Source organism: Protopterus annectens, chromosome 5.part0, assembly GCF_019279795.1.
Source record: "Protopterus annectens isolate FY-2018-M chromosome 5.part0, PAN1.0, whole genome shotgun sequence".
In the NCBI taxonomy this organism is placed as follows: Eukaryota; Metazoa; Chordata; order Ceratodontiformes; family Protopteridae; genus Protopterus; species Protopterus annectens.
In genome coordinates, this window is record NC_056735.1 from 1654430726 (window position 1) to 1654448546 (window position 17821).

The following is a 17821-nucleotide window of genomic DNA, read 5'->3' on the forward strand; positions in this document are numbered from 1 at the left end:
TTAACAAAAGCTTGTTAAGGACACCTAAGTACTGTTCAGATCCAATCTCACCCTGGTGACTAATAGCAAACAGTGCCAGCTGGCAAACAACAGTGACAAAAGGTAAAACAGCTTTACATGTTAGAACTTTACTCTGCCACACACAGAAAGTGTGGCAAAAGAAACTAACAGATTTCAAAGCAGTTAAATCTGTAGAGTGGCACTTTGTTTCTGCCTGTTGTCTGTTTGACAGAGCTAAATACTATACTGACTTACACATACTTTGAAAGCCAGATAACTGGCAGTAATGGAGCAGATAAACCTCCATGCACTATGAAGAATTATGATTGGAACACTGAATATTTTATTGTGTGCTCCGGACATAGATACCAAGATTCATGTCACAAACTTTTTTGGCATCCATGTCTCAAACATGTAATACACTGGTTATAACAGACCTAATATTAATTCTCCGTGTTATAGCTAGATTCATATAGAAGATTCCAGGTATAACAAGCTTGTTACAGCCAGGTTCTAACATAAAAACCTAGCTGTTATAAAATTAAGTGAGCTTCACACTGACATCAAAAAAGAAGTCACGTTATCACACCATTGGAAACCAGTTAACATCTTTAAAAGTGGTTGCTAAACCTCTTGCTTCCATTCAGACAGCAGTCACAAGGAAATAGTATCAGAAACCAAGTAACAGCTGTAAAAGCTGTTAGCACACCTCTTTCTGTCATACAGACAGCAGTTACAGAGAAACTTCAGAAACCAACTGCTATAAAAGCTGTCAACACACCTCATGCTGCTATACAAGCAGCACTCCTATAGGAATAGTACTGGAAGCTAGTTAACAAGCAATGCTGCCTGACAAGGTGGGTGTTATCAGGGAAATAGACTGCTCACTAAAAGGTCCATTATTTCCCTTATAATGCCCACCCTGTAGGGCATTATTGTACATAGATAATAGTTTATTTTTCAAATTGTTTTGTATTTTTTATTATTATATATTTTTATATTTTGATCTAAACTAGTTAATCTGCTTAATGTTTCATATTTGTTGTACCATATGTAAGTATTGTTTGAGGAAGCATTTACATCCAAAATATAAGTTGTGAGATTGTTAATGTCTGCACATGCATACCCACACAAATGTGTCTGGCAATTACAGATACTTTTTTGACTGAGTATACTTCAGATACCTCATTATATTGAAATTAATGAAAAAAAAAATCATACAGTGTAAGGCATTGCTACCCCCTTCCATGCCTTTCAACAGTCCCTAAGTTTGATCTGTCCCTCAAAAATGATTTTCTGGCAAATCACTGAAGATTACTGTCAGTCAATGAAGCCGGACATTATAGTGTCATACTTCTTGTTATTCAGAAATACAGGTTGTTATATTTAAATACTAACTTTTTTAGACTTTTTCCCCAGATATGGTTGGCTTTATCCTGTATTTTTGAGCAAAAGAATTTGAGAAGTATGTGCTTAGTATCTCTTGGTTGCTGCTTCCCTGTCTCTCTCTCTCTCTCCCTCTCACACTATGATTTTCTGATTTTCTCCCTCTCTCTATCTCATTCTCACACACACACACACACACACACACACACACACACACACACACACACACACACACACACACACACACACACGCATTACTTTTTTGCCTGAGCTGAGCAATCAATGAGGGTCTCAAAAGGCCAAAGCATGAAATGTCTACAGCTATTGAGGATTGACTTTACTGGCCTGAATGTACCGATAAAGACTTAAAAGTAAAAGTCATGGGCATTCAGAAGCCATGTAGCTGAAACATTGGTATGTCCTTAAAGAATCATTTGCTTATATCCCCTGGGCCTCTACAACAGTAGGTTTGAGGTATTACACAGTGAAGACTCTAACTTGGCTTGATCATTCATGCAGTCTCCATCCAAAATGAACTCACTTCTTCTTCTCTTCTTCTCTTTCGGCTGTTCCCGTTAGGGGTCGCCACAGCGGATCATCTGTTTCCATTTCTTCCTGTCCTCTGCATATTGCTCTGTCACACCAACTGCCTGCATGTCCTCTCTCACCACGTCCATAAATCTTATCTTAGGCCTTCCTCTTTTCCTTTTACCTGGCAGCTCCGTCCTTTGCATCCTTTTCCCAATATACCCATGATCCCTCCTCAGCACAGGTCCAAGCCAATGCAATCTCGCCTCTCTGACTTTGTCTCCAAACCGTCCAACCTGAGCTGACCCTCTAATATACTGATTCCTAATCCTATCCATCCTTGTCCCACCCAGTGTAACTCTTAACATCTTTAACTCTGCCACTTCCAGCTCTGACTCCTGCCTTTTTGTCAATGCCACTATCTCCAACCCATACAACATAGCTGGTCTCACTACCCTCTTATAGACCTTCCCTTTCACTCTTACTGGTACCCGTCTGTCACAAATCACTCCTGACACTCTTCTTCATTCATTCCACCCTGCCTGTACTCTCTTCTTCACCTCTCTTCCATACTCACCATTACTCTGAACTGTTGATCCCAAGTACTTAAACTCATCCACCTTTGCCAACTCTACTCCCTGCATCCTCACCATTCCTCTATCCTCCCTCTCATTCACACACACATGTTCTGTCTTAGTCCTGCAGACCTTCATTCCTCTCCTCTCTAGAGCATATCTCCACCTCTCCAGAGTCTCCTCAACCTGGTCCCTACTCTCACTACAGATCACAATGTCATCTGCAAACATCATAGTCCATGGGGCCTCCTGTCTGATCTCGTCTGTCAATCTGTCCATCACCACTGCAAATAAGAAAGGGCTCAGAGCTGATCCTTGATGTAATCCCACCTCCACCTTAAACAGATCTGTCACTCCCACTGCAGACCTCACCACTGTCACACTACCCTCGTACATATCCTGTACCACTCTTACATACTTCTCTGCCACTCCTGACTTCCTCATACAATACCGCAACTCCTCTCTAGGCACCCTATCATATGCTTTCTCCAAGTCCACAAAGACACAATGCATCTCCTTCTGACCTTCCCTATATTTCTCCATCAACAGTCTCAGAGCAAACATTGCATCTGTAGTGCTCTTTCCTGGCATGAAACCATACTGCTGATTGCTAATCATCACCTCCCTTCTTCACCTAGCTTCCACTACTCTTTCCCATAACTTCAAGTATGACTGATCAGTTTTATCCCACTGTAGTTACTACAACTCTGCACATCACCTTTATTCTTAAAAATAGGTACCAAAACACTCTACTCCTCAGGCATCCTCTGACTTTCCAAGATTTCAGTAAACAATCTGGTTAAGAACTCCACTGCCATTTCTCCTAAGCAACTCCATGCTTCCACTGGTATGTCATCTGGACCAACAGCCTTTCCATTCTTCATCCTCTTCATAGCTGTCCGTACTTCTTCCATGCTTATCTGTTTCACTTCCTGATTCACTATCCCCACATCATCCAACCTTCTCTCTCTCTCTCTGTCATTCTCTTCATTCATCAGCCCCTCAAAGTACTCTTTCCATCTGCTCAACACACTCTCCTCGCTTGTGAGTACGTTTCCCACTTATCTTTTATCACCCTTACCTGCTGCACATCTTTCCCAGTTTGGTCCCTCTGTCTAGCCACAGGTCCTTTTCTTCCTCTTTAGTGTCCAACCTTTCACACAGCTCTCCATATGCCTTATCCTTAGCCTTCACCACCTCTCTCTTTGCCCTGCTCCTCATCTCCTTATACTCCTGTCTACTTTCTTCATCTCTCTGACAATCCCACTTCTTCTTCGCCAGCCTCTTCCTCTATATACTCTCCTGTACTTCCTCATTCCACCACCAGGTCTCCTTGTCCTCCTTCCTCTGTCCAGATGTCACACCAAGCACCTTCCTAGCAGTCTCCCTTACCATTTCTGCTGTAGTTACCCAGCTATTCGGTAAGTCTTCACTGCCCCCCAGTGCTTGTTTTACCTCTTCCCTGAACTCCACCTCACAATCACCCTTTTTCAACTTCCACCATTTGATTCTTGGCACTGCCCTCCCACTCCCCCTCCCTTTCTTGATCACCAACGTGATCCTACAGACCAACATCCTATGTTGCCTAAATACACTTTCCCCTGTCACCACTTTACAGTCTCCAATCTCCTTCAGACTGGCCCTCCTGCATAGGATATAATCCACCTGTCTGCATCTTCCTCCACTCTTATGTGGCTCATAGATGCAAATATTGATACTGCAAGCATAAAAATAACTATGGGGGTAGAGTCTGAGACATGGCATTATTGGATTCAAGAAGTTAAGGAAGGACAGGAAAAGTTAAAGAAAGGATGAGTACTGCTGTATATCCAAAAAGCGATAAATTATACTGTAGGGAAATGGTAAAGGGGAAGGCAGGAAGGAGGAAGATTTAAAAGGATGTTGGCCTTAATGTTGGAGTGAAATAAAGAAAGAAATAAAGAAAGAAAGAAAGAAAGAAAAAAGAAAGAAAGAAAGAAAGAAAGAAAGAGAAAGGTGGCCATTTTGGACTGGCCACAGTATGTAGACCACAACATGTAGGTAAATTAAAGAGTGTAAAAAAAAAGTAATACAAAACTCTTCCAGCATTAAACCAGATATGCCCACCTTCATGTTAAAGAAGAAGAGAAAGAAGAAACAGTAGAAGGTTTGATGGAAGCCCAAGATGAGCAATCAATGAGCGTTTCAACAAGAGGCTTTATGTCATTGAACTGGTCTTTACTAGATAAGAAGGAAGAGAGTGGGTAGAGTAACACAACCAGAAGGCAATAACAGGCATGCATGATTAACATATAACATAACATAATATAATAGAACATAACACAACCCAACATAATGTAACACAGTGTATCATAACACAATATATCATAGTTATAATGTAACACATTGTAGCATCACTTAACATAAGTAACAGTGAAATGCAGTAGTACATAACATAATGTAATATAATGTAGTGTAAAATAATATAGCATAACATGATGTACCACAACACCATAATATTAATACAAAATAACATAATGTAACAAAACAAAGTATAACATAACAGAACACAACAGAGTAATGTTACATAAAACATAACATAACATACAATAACATAATGTAATATATGGAGTGCCCTGTTTAAGATTCAAAATTTTGAAAAAGATGAACTTGTAGTGCATGAAGAACCTAGATTCTGCTGCAAAAATGGAAAAAGATAAATTTATCAAGGATGTCCATAACATGAACCCTGATTTTACCAGCTCTTAGGGGTGCTTAACAAAAGCTTGTTAAGGACACCTAAGTACTGTTCAGATCCAATCTCACCCTGGTGACTAATAGCAAACAGTGCCAGCTGGCAAACAACAGTGACAAAAGGTAAAACAGCTTTACATGTTAGAACTTTACTCTGCCACACACAGAAAGTGTGGCAAAAGAAACTAACAGATTTCAAAGCAGTTAAATCTGTAGAGTGGCACTTTGTTTCTGCCTGTTGTCTGTTTGACAGAGCTAAATACTATACTGACTTACACATACTTTGAAAGCCAGATAACTGGCAGTAATGGAGCAGATAAACCTCCATGCACTATGAAGAATTATGATTGGAACACTGAATATTTTATTGTGTGCTCCGGACATAGATACCAAGATTCATGTCACAAACTTTTTTGGCATCCATGTCTCAAACATGTAATACACTGGTTATAACAGACCTAATATTAATTCTCCGTGTTATAGCTAGATTCATATAGAAGATTCCAGGTATAACAAGCTTGTTACAGCCAGGTTCTAACATAAAAACCTAGCTGTTATAAAATTAAGTGAGCTTCACACTGACATCAAAAAGAAGTCACGTTATCACACCATTGGAAACCAGTTAACATCTTTAAAAGTGGTTGCTAAACCTCTTGCTTCCATTCAGACAGCAGTCACAAGGAAATAGTATCAGAAACCAAGTAACAGCTGTAAAAGCTGTTAGCACACCTCTTTCTGTCATACAGACAGCAGTTACAGAGAAACTTCAGAAACCAACTGCTATAAAAGCTGTCAACACACCTCATGCTGCTATAAGCAGCACTCCTATAGGAATAGTACTGGAAGCTAGTTAACAAGCAATGCTGCCTGACAAGGTGGGTGTTATCAGGGAAATAGACTGCTCACTAAAAGGTCCATTATTTCCCTTATAATGCCCACCCTGTAGGCATTATTGTACATAGATAATAGTTTATTTTTCAAATTGTTTTGTATTTTTATTATTATATATTTTTATATTTTGATCTAAACTAGTTAATCTGCTTAATGTTTCATATTTGTTGTACCATATGTAAGTATTGTTTGAGGAAGCATTTACATCCAAAATATAAGTTGTGAGATTGTTAATGTCTGCACATGCATACCCACACAAATGTGTCTGGCAATTACAGATACTTTTTTGACTGAGTATACTTCAGATACCTCATTATATTGAAATTAATGAAAAAAAAAATCATACAGTGTAAGGCATTGCTACCCCTTCCATGCCTTTCAACAGTCCCTAAGTTTGATCTGTCCCTCAAAAATGATTTTCTGGCAAATCACTGAAGATTACTGTCAGTCAATGAAGCCGGACATTATAGTGTCATACTTCTTGTTATTCAGAAATACAGGTTGTTATATTTAAATACTAACTTTTTTAGACTTTTTCCCCAGATATGGTTGGCTTTATCCTGTATTTTTGAGCAAAAGAATTTGAGAAGTATGTGCTTAGTATCTCTTGGTTGCTGCTTCCCTGTCTCTCTCTCTCTCTCCCTCTCACACTATGATTTTCTGATTTTCTCCCTCTCTCTATCTCATTCTCACACACACACACACACACACACACACACACACACACACACACACACACACACACACACACACACACACACGCATTACTTTTTTGCCTGAGCTGAGCAATCAATGAGGGTCTCAAAAAGGCCAAAGCATGAAATGTCTACAGCTATTGAGGATTGACTTTACTGGCCTGAATGTACCGATAAAGACTTAAAAAGTAAAAAGTCATGGGCATTCAGAAGCCATGTAGCTGAAACATTGGTATGTCCTTAAAGAATCATTTGCTTATATCCCCTGGGCCTCTACAACAGTAGGTTTGAGGTATTACACAGTGAAGACTCTAACTTGGCTTGATCATTCATGCAGTCTCCATCCAAAATGAACTCACTTCTTCTTCTCTTCTTCTCTTTCGGCTGTTCCCGTTAGGGGTCGCCACAGCGGATCATCTGTTTCCATTTCTTCCTGTCCTCTGCATATTGCTCTGTCACACCAACTGCCTGCATGTCCTCTCTCACCACGTCCATAAATCTTATCTTAGGCCTTCCTCTTTTCCTTTTACCTGGCAGCTCCGTCCTTTGCATCCTTTTCCCAATATACCCATGATCCCTCCTCAGCACAGGTCCAAGCCAATGCAATCTCGCCTCTCTGACTTTGTCTCCAAACCGTCCAACCTGAGCTGACCCTCTAATATACTGATTCCTAATCCTATCCATCCTTGTCCCACCCAGTGTAACTCTTAACATCTTTAACTCTGCCACTTCCAGCTCTGACTCCTGCCTTTTTGTCAATGCCACTATCTCCAACCCATACAACATAGCTGGTCTCACTACCCTCTTATAGACCTTCCCTTTCACTCTTACTGGTACCCGTCTGTCACAAATCACTCCTGACACTCTTCTTCATTCATTCCACCCTGCCTGTACTCTCTTCTTCACCTCTCTTCCATACTCACCATTACTCTGAACTGTTGATCCCAAGTACTTAAACTCATCCACCTTTGCCAACTCTACTCCCTGCATCCTCACCATTCCTCTATCCTCCCTCTCATTCACACACACATGTTCTGTCTTAGTCCTGCAGACCTTCATTCCTCTCCTCTCTAGAGCATATCTCCACCTCTCCAGAGTCTCCTCAACCTGGTCCCTACTCTCACTACAGATCACAATGTCATCTGCAAACATCATAGTCCATGGGGCCTCCTGTCTGATCTCGTCTGTCAATCTGTCCATCACCACTGCAAATAAGAAAGGGCTCAGAGCTGATCCTTGATGTAATCCCACCTCCACCTTAAACAGATCTGTCACTCCCACTGCAGACCTCACCACTGTCACACTACCCTCGTACATATCCTGTACCACTCTTACATACTTCTCTGCCACTCCTGACTTCCTCATACAATACCGCAACTCCTCTCTAGGCACCCTATCATATGCTTTCTCCAAGTCCACAAAGACACAATGCATCTCCTTCTGACCTTCCCTATATTTCTCCATCAACAGTCTCAGAGCAAACATTGCATCTGTAGTGCTCTTTCCTGGCATGAAACCATACTGCTGATTGCTAATCATCACCTCCCTTCTTCACCTAGCTTCCACTACTCTTTCCCATAACTTCAAGTATGACTGATCAGTTTTATCCCACTGTAGTTACTACAACTCTGCACATCACCTTTATTCTTAAAAATAGGTACCAAAACACTCTACTCCTCAGGCATCCTCTGACTTTCCAAGATTTCAGTAAACAATCTGGTTAAGAACTCCACTGCCATTTCTCCTAAGCAACTCCATGCTTCCACTGGTATGTCATCTGGACCAACAGCCTTTCCATTCTTCATCCTCTTCATAGCTGTCCGTACTTCTTCCATGCTTATCTGTTTCACTTCCTGATTCACTATCCCCACATCATCCAACCTTCTCTCTCTCTCTCTGTCATTCTCTTCATTCATCAGCCCCTCAAAGTACTCTTTCCATCTGCTCAACACACTCTCCTCACTTGTGAGTACGTTTCCCACGCTATCTTTTATCACCCTTACCTGCTGCACATCTTTCCCAGTTTGGTCCCTCTGTCTAGCCACAGGTCCTTTTCTTCCTCTTTAGTGTCCAACCTTTCACACAGCTCTCCATATGCCTTATCCTTAGCCTTCACCACCTCTCTCTTTGCCCTGCTCCTCATCTCCTTATACTCCTGTCTACTTTCTTCATCTCTCTGACAATCCCACTTCTTCTTCGCCAGCCTCTTCCTCTATATACTCTCCTGTACTTCCTCATTCCACCACCAGGTCTCCTTGTCCTCCTTCCTCTGTCCAGATGTCACACCAAGCACCTTCCTAGCAGTCTCCCTTACCATTTCTGCTGTAGTTACCCAGCTATTCGGTAAGTCTTCACTGCCCCCCAGTGCTTGTTTTACCTCTTCCCTGAACTCCACCTCACAATCACCCTTTTTCAACTTCCACCATTTGATTCTTGGCACTGCCCTCCCACTCCCCCTCCCTTTCTTGATCACCAACGTGATCCTACAGACCAACATCCTATGTTGCCTAAATACACTTTCCCCTGTCACCACTTTACAGTCTCCAATCTCCTTCAGACTGGCCCTCCTGCATAGGATATAATCCACCTGTCTGCATCTTCCTCCACTCTTGTACGTCACCCTATGCTCCTCCCTCTTTTTAAAATACATATTCACCTCAGCCATGTCCATCCTTTTCACAAAATCCACTACCATCTGACCTTCTGCATTCCTCTCCTTAACACCATACCTGCCCGGCACTTCCTCATCACCTCTGATACAAAAAGAGTTCACTAGAACAATCAAAAGAAACACAGCTTAAAATGAGTAAAACCTGCTATCAAGGCAGGTAAAAATAGTAATAATAATAATAATGCCTCCTAAAATCACATCTGAAAAATGAAAAGGAAGACATTAAACCAGAGAAGAATGGAGTGTGCTACAATAAAACTGTTACCACCATAAGAGAGCCAACAGTTGGAACTAATGCACTAACATTCAGATTTAGATCTATGTTCGGGCCACAGAGGGGACCTCATCCACCCCTTCCTCCTTCGGTATGATCATACCTGAAATTACTTATTATATGGTCACTTCTGTCATCATTACAGTCAGAAACATCAGTTTCATGAGACCAGATGGGATATTAGGAAGCCACATTTGTGAGTTAAACATAACCCAGTGTAGCACCTTACATAAATTCATAATAGAATATTTAAAAATGGTGCTGTCTCTGATATCTGGAAACAGGGACTTGCATTTACAATCCACAAAGAAGGCCCCTCCATTGTTCCCAGTAATTAGATACTGCTCAGTCTTACAATCATACTGTTATAAAAATATATTCAAGCAGACATGAGAAACCTCCTTTTCCAAGCCCTAAACATTTTCACACACACACACACATATGTATATATGTATATATGTATATATATATATATATATATATATATATATATATATATATAATGTGTGTGTGTGTGGATCTACTTCACATGGTCGACATTTCAGAATGTCAAAGACCATATGGCCGACCATATGATCGACAACCGAAATGTCGACCATGGAATAAAAAAATAAATAAAAAAGCACAACAAAAACTTACCTTCACTCTGCTAGCAGGGGGGCTATGTCGTCCTGCACCCCTGGGAACTTAAATATACCAACTCTGAGATTGCACCACAGTGTGGAAGATGGGAATCTTTCCATTCCGCACTGTATGGAGATGCCAGTTCTGCATGGTAGACATTTCGAATGTCGGTCATATGGTCTCGGCTATATATATATATATATATATATATATATATATATATATCTATATATATGAGGGGGAGCCATCACCCAGACAGCCGTAATGTTGGTTTGTGCACACAGTGACTGACATCCCACTCGTGACAGCATTTTTGTTTATATTGGCCTAACCCCACCCCTCATGGTGAATAAAACAGCGCATCATTACAAAGCATGCCTATGCCTGATTGTCCATGCATACATACATACATACATACATACATGCATGCTCCCCGACATGTGTGAACAGGGGCTACTGTTCACCACAAACTACTCCTACTGCACCCACCACTGTCGAGCCCTAAACAGCTTTCCTGGCTGGAACTCCCTAACACCTTAGCTCCAAACCAACTTCTTCTAGCTCACCAAATACTGTACCAACCTGACAAAACTCTAGCCTTACAAGAACTGATCAACCTCTACTCCTTTAACTGAGAACTTAGCTCCACTAACAAAGCACTAATCGCAATCTCCAAAAGCCATTACAGCTCTGGTGACTCCCTGTATTCTAGCAACATTGCCAAGACTTGGAACTCCCTACCACTACAAATCAGGGTGCAACCTAATAACACCATCTTCGAAAAACAGCTTATTTCCCACCTAAACAATTCCTGGACATGCAACTGCCTAGCACCTGGCTGACATATTCTAACACCTTTCCCCTATCCACTATCCAACCTATTCTTTAAAAATCCCACAGATGCACTATATTTATTATCACATGTTACTTAACTCACTGCCGCCCACTCCCTAGTGTCTCATCTATACCCACTAACTCTCCCCTAGACTAAGTTGAAAAGCTTTCCCTTAAAATGGCAATGAACTTCAGATGAACTTTTTAGTTTTTCCTTTCTTCTCTTCTCTTCATTACATCTTCAAGATTATCTCTACTAAACATACTGTATGAACAACAATCACATGTTACTACCTGCTATACTTTTAATCTTATGTCTAAACCACTATGCTTATGTAAATATCGTATGCAATCATATGTTATCTGCTGTATTTTATAACTGTATGTGTAAACCACAATGCTCATGTAAATATCTTATGTATAGTATGTTAGCAATTGTTTCTGGAGCTTTTCTCCCCAGGCCTCCACTGAAAATGGACAGCTTTGTCCAGTCAGACCTCCCTGGTAAACAAATGTAAAATAAATAAATAAAATAATAAATACTGTTGCTGGCTTTGGTGGCCATGTCCATATCATCCTGATTGTAGGTACTTAGATAATGACAGGCCTCCACTCTCTAGTCCAAGGTCCTGCCATTAGGTTAACTGTGTTTGCCAGGTGGTAACCATCATCCCTGCTGGCCATGGTGGAAGCCCTGTCTACCCTGCCTATGCCCCCCAGTCATCTGAGTTACAAATTGTACTTAAGTTGCCTGGACTGTAGTCAAGGCTTTATCTCTCTATGTCATTGGCACATTTGGAAGTTGGATAAATAGCTGGGAATGTATACATTTGACTTTAGTAAACCTAACTTACCTTTTTCAAATTATGTATGCATTTTATTGGTTACTGGAACTTTTCTCACTGGACCTTCTCTTTCATTAATTGACCATAATGAGCCCACTTGGACATCATATCTATCAAAATGTACCAGACTAATAAATAATACAATAAAGAATGTCTTCAATGTATGGAGTTGAGATGACTTAGTAGAATCCATCTAAAACTTCAGTGAAGGCTGTATGGATGCAGAGGACAAAAGTGAACCAGGAACCAAATTTCACATGGTACCCACTGGAAGGCCAAAGAGCTGACATGAAGGAGTACAACCAAAAACAAAGACATGCCCTGAAATCAAAAACCCTGTGCTGAAAAATCTGCACCAACAGTTAATGCAGTTCATATTACAGACATGGGACGCACCTCTCTAACTTGTGGCAGATATTTTATATTAGTAAGAAGTATTTCAAGCTTTACATTTTTAATTGAAAGACACATTAATTCATGTCTTCAAGGAATAGTTGTGACATAAGTTTCAAATCTTCTGCTCTATTGCATCCTTTTGGGAATGGTTTCTGTACTTAATGGAGTCATATATTACTATGATTAAAAACAAAATGGCCAAAATCTATAATATGGTTCACTAGATATGTGAGCATTGCTAGGCTCTGGATTGGCCATTAACTTTACATCCAATTAATTGCAGGTTGTACAGGTAGCTGGAATTTAATGTAAAGAAAAGAGAAGTCAATGGTATGCAATATTTACATAGCTTTTCATGGTGACTTGCAAAGGAGCATTATCACTTTTATGTAGGTAGATACCCAAGACATACTAGCATGGGCTCTGATAAGAGAAGATTCAGTCTGTTTGCAATATGCACGTAACATTCTGATAAACTAATCTTGAGAAATGCTCTTTGTATAATTCTGCAATGAACAGATTTAAGTCCTGCCCATGGGAAAATGGAAGTAGAATTTGCTAATGAGCAATTTATTTCACTAGGGTAACGCCTTGCTGAAGCAGGCAAATGGATTCACCTGTAGGGAATTACTGAGAAAGGCTGGCTGCTGAGAAACAAAAATCAGATAGTCCTAGCAACTGCAGATGGAGAAATAGCACCTTGTAATTAGGGGAAAAAGTCTAACATAGTGGATAAGGAAGCATTTACAGTGCCTAGTTCTGCAACAATGCTGTATAACAAAAAGTCTGTCTAGTTTGAAATCTTTTTGTCAAGTTGGTATAAAAGCATTACTGATGTAGAAATTACAAATTCAGTGGAAACGGATATTACTGTAAACATTAAGTAAGACTGAAGAAAATATATACATATATACTGAAAAGTAGTGAAGATTAACACCAGGACTCCAAAGAAGTTTTTTTTTCTCTGAATAACAGGCTACTACATCTGGGGGTACTGTAAAATAAATAAAATAAAATAATATAATATAATATAATATAATATAATAAATATTTTTGCAACTATATATTCCCTTATTTGTAGATTAATTTTTGCAGCAGGTGTATGTCAAAAATGAGGTTTGCAGCTGTTTGTTGTTCTTCACTAAAGTGGGAAACTGCTGCTGCGTTTGGCTCTTGAGACAATGTTTGGTCTTTTTAAGCATCTGTCTGTATACCAATGTTATTAACAGACTGCATGAAAACAAATTAGAAAAGATCCTCGACATCAAATTCCTAAAGTGATGGGAGGCTACTAAACTCAGTATTTTTATATACAGAAGTGATTTCAGTGCACTGTTTCACTGATTGCACTTTTATAACCAGTACGTTGTTCATGTTTTGATATGATCTCTAAGTACATATTATTAGATAAATGATGTATCATACACTCCTTAGGAGATCAAAGGAGTAGTGATTCACATGATTTTGCTTTCCATAAATATTTACTTAAATTTCTTTTTGGAGTTATCTGCAGATTTATACATTTTCAGGCCACCAAGAATATTAAAATTCTTCAACTTCATATTTATTTGTTTTGTTTGCTAACTAAGTAAGACATCTGATTAATCTAGACTCTTTTAAGCTACACTCCTAGCTGTAGACAATTTGTCTATTTGTGTGCTTGTTAATTGGGTTAGAGGACCCTTTTTGGCCCTGAGTTGGGCCAACCCCCCCCCCAAAAAAAACAGATAATGGTACAGGAGACTGTACAGAACATCAGTTACATCTGCGAAAAAAATAACAAGTAATTCTTTTCTGTCTTAATAAGTAATATACATGTAGTGCAGGAAGCGCTCTAATTATGCTGTGAATTTAAGTGCTTCCTTAGTGCAAGAGTTGATCTTAACAGTATTTAAGGGTGCTTAAAACCTTTTAAGGGACACTAAGTGCTATTAAGTTGGAATCTCATACTAGGGACTAACAGCTGACAAGTCTGGCTGGCAGAGAACAGGACAGAAGGTAAAACAGCTTTTAATAGCTGTTAAAACTTTACTCTACTATGTTTACAAACAAAAAAAAAAAAAACACTGTTTTACCCAGAGGTGAAGCTAGCTATTCCCCCAGTCTGGTATAACCCTTCAGGAGTAAACAGAAGGTCTTTTGCTCTCCTGGAATTGAGGAGAAATAAAAAAAAAAAGTAATTTCCTTCTAAACTGTAGCAACTGTACATTTGTAGCAAGCTGTTGTTACAGTTTACCCCGCACATTTTTCAAAAAAGATATTCTTTCCTTCTAAACCGTAGCAAACAATTGTTGCAGTTTTTAGGATACATGGAATGCTAAGTGCTTCAGTTCTTACCAAAAAAAAAAAAAAAAAAAAAACAAACTCTTCTTTCCTTGTAAAGCACAGAACTGCCCAAAAAACGTTGGACAACAAAGAAGGCTCACACCAGATACAAAGAAGATGTTTTATTGAAGTAGTTCGTTAATACTTGTAAGCGCTTTCATCCCCAGTTAAACTTTATGAAGGAACTTCATCAGACAAGCACAAATACAATAAAACAGCATTTAAATAATAAAATGCTCATTACATCATTTCCTCTAGTGTATTTAAAGTGAAATGGTATCTAAATACAAAAAGCTTACGGGTTAAGGTTGTACCTATAAAAAATAAATAAGCAAAATAAATAAGTAATAAATAGAAAATGTCAACACAGGTCACACTTTTCACCAACAAATTTGTTAAAAAGACATCCAACAATACCATCCTGTTAGAAATTCCCAATATTCTGTTCTATAGGAAAAATGTCTCTTAAATAAGTATTTTGTAAACAGTGTCATGCAGAAATAATATCATATAAAAAATAATATAAGGTAAAAAATCATGTCATATAAAAATATATCATCATATAAAAATACATGTTATCATATACTAAATATTGTCATATAGAAAATATTGTCATATAGAAAATACAGGTCAGTGGTTCAAGTCTGGAAAATGGCAGTAACATCCTGCACAGTAATCTGTAAGGTCAAAATATTAAATGATTAGAAGTGTTATCTATTGGGGGTGTGGCCAAGATGGCGACCTGGTAACAGCACTTTCTCACAGCTCTCTTTCCTCAATAATATTTCTGACAGGAATTTTGAGAAAAAAACAACAATAAGAAGATATTTTCGCTACTAACCACTTTCTAATACCCAGAGACATCATCAGAACAAGTTTTATCAACTTTCATTGGAAAATTCCTATCAAATTAATTACTAGAAAATCAACAGCAGCATCAGCTACTCAGAATGAGCCATCTCAGGAATCCACCTCAGGACCCAACATTCAAAGAGGATTTACATTCACTTATTTTAAATATTCAGGAGTTGGCAACTAAAATAGATAAGATGGATAATAAATTGGACTCTTTTAAAGAAAAATGTACTCAACAACTTGAACAACTTCAGGAAATGTTCACACAACAGAAAGGTCAAATTTCTGTCATTGAACAGTCCTTAAATGACATTGATTCCAGACTCCTGCAAGAAGAACAACAAACTGAATTTTTATTGCAACAAAATACACATCTTCTGGAGAAAATAGATGACATGGAAAACAGAATGAGAAAAAATAATGTCCGAATATATGGTCTGCCAGAAAAAGCAGAAGGGGATAATATAATAAATTTTCTTACTACCTGGATCCCAAATGTATTAAAATTACCGGAAGCCATTTCTTTTGGAATAGAACATGCACATAGGTCATTGTCAACTTCAGGAAATGCATCTTTAATCAAAAACAAACCAAGATCAGTAATTGTTAAACTTTTCTCCACACAAGACAAGGAATTCATCCTCAAAAATGCTTGGACTAACTCACCCATTAAATATAATGATGCGTTAATTAGATTTGACAATGATTACTCTACAAAAGTGGTTTTCAAAAGAAAAGAATTCATGCCAATAATAAAAATCTTGAAAAAGAAACAACTGAAGACTCATCTTTTGTTTCCAGCAAGACTTCGTATATTCCTTCCAGTGGGAATAAAAATATTTGAAACAGTGGATTCAGCAATAAAATATCTCACTACAAACAACATTTTAACACAGGAAGAATCTATGGATTGGACAAATAGTACACCAAAAAGAAATGCAGAAGTAAACAACTGGAAGACTGTTGAACAGAAGAAAAAAAAACTAAAGGACAAATAACTTATATGTTACATGTACCACAAAACTTTAAACATTGTCACAAAAACTAACAAGAAATGTTCCAGTTATTAATCACAGTAATATATCAGGTACAGTTTCTATTTATTTTATCTCACTTAAAATCTAGAATAAATATAAACTGGGTAAATTAACATCATTTGGGTCTATCTAAACATATTTGAAACTTGATAACAATGTTTTTTTTTTTCTGTACGTCTCTGATTTAGTCATCAACAAACAAAATGTATATAGCAATATGTTCAAGATATATGCAAATGGATATCTGGTTTAACCAGATATAACCATTTCACTATATATTTAACTATACTAGCAATTTGTTATAATATGTTTGAATGCACCATTCATATAATATGTCTAATCTAAGTTTTCCGATCGGGGCAGGGAGGGGAGTGGGACAAATGTATTTTTTGAAAAATTATATATTTATGTTAAATGAGTTGCATAGTTAAAGTACTTAATCCATTAATGCTGTCGTAATGATTTGCTTTACTGAGATAGAAAGACAGCTTGGGTGTGCGCACATGTCTGGATGTATGGATTATGATGTCGTAGCATCCCAGTACACCTCATGGACTCTTATTGTGTTTTTAACGTATATATATATATATATATATATATATATATATATATATATACAAAGCTTCCTTACTGGAAGGGGGGATAATGTTGTATTTATTGAAGATGTTTGAACTGTGTTGTAGCTATGAGTAGAAAAATATTTTCATGATACTTTGAAAGATAAGCAAAATCTTCACTACTTTAACTGCTCCGTTCACGAGACAGCAATCTCAAATATGCATACAAGTAATATATAAAAGTTGTAATTTTCACTGTAACCACTTTGTGACTGTCTATGATGCCCTTTAAATAATATGTAAATGCAATATCATTAGGCAAGGAAGTAAATATCAAAACAAGCACATCTTAAAACTCTTCGACTAGAAGAAGGAAAATAATGTGTATATAGAAGATGATTGATTTGTGCTGGATGGTTATAGTTAGTTAAGAGTTTAAACCCTTGCATGCTATTACAGTAAATTATTCTACACCACTAGAATGTCATATTGAATCTTTTATAAGAAGTAAAGCATTTGGTCCTGTTTGTTTTACTAGCAGGTGTCATGTAGTATGTCTCACATATAACATAGGAATGTCTTGCATATAATACAG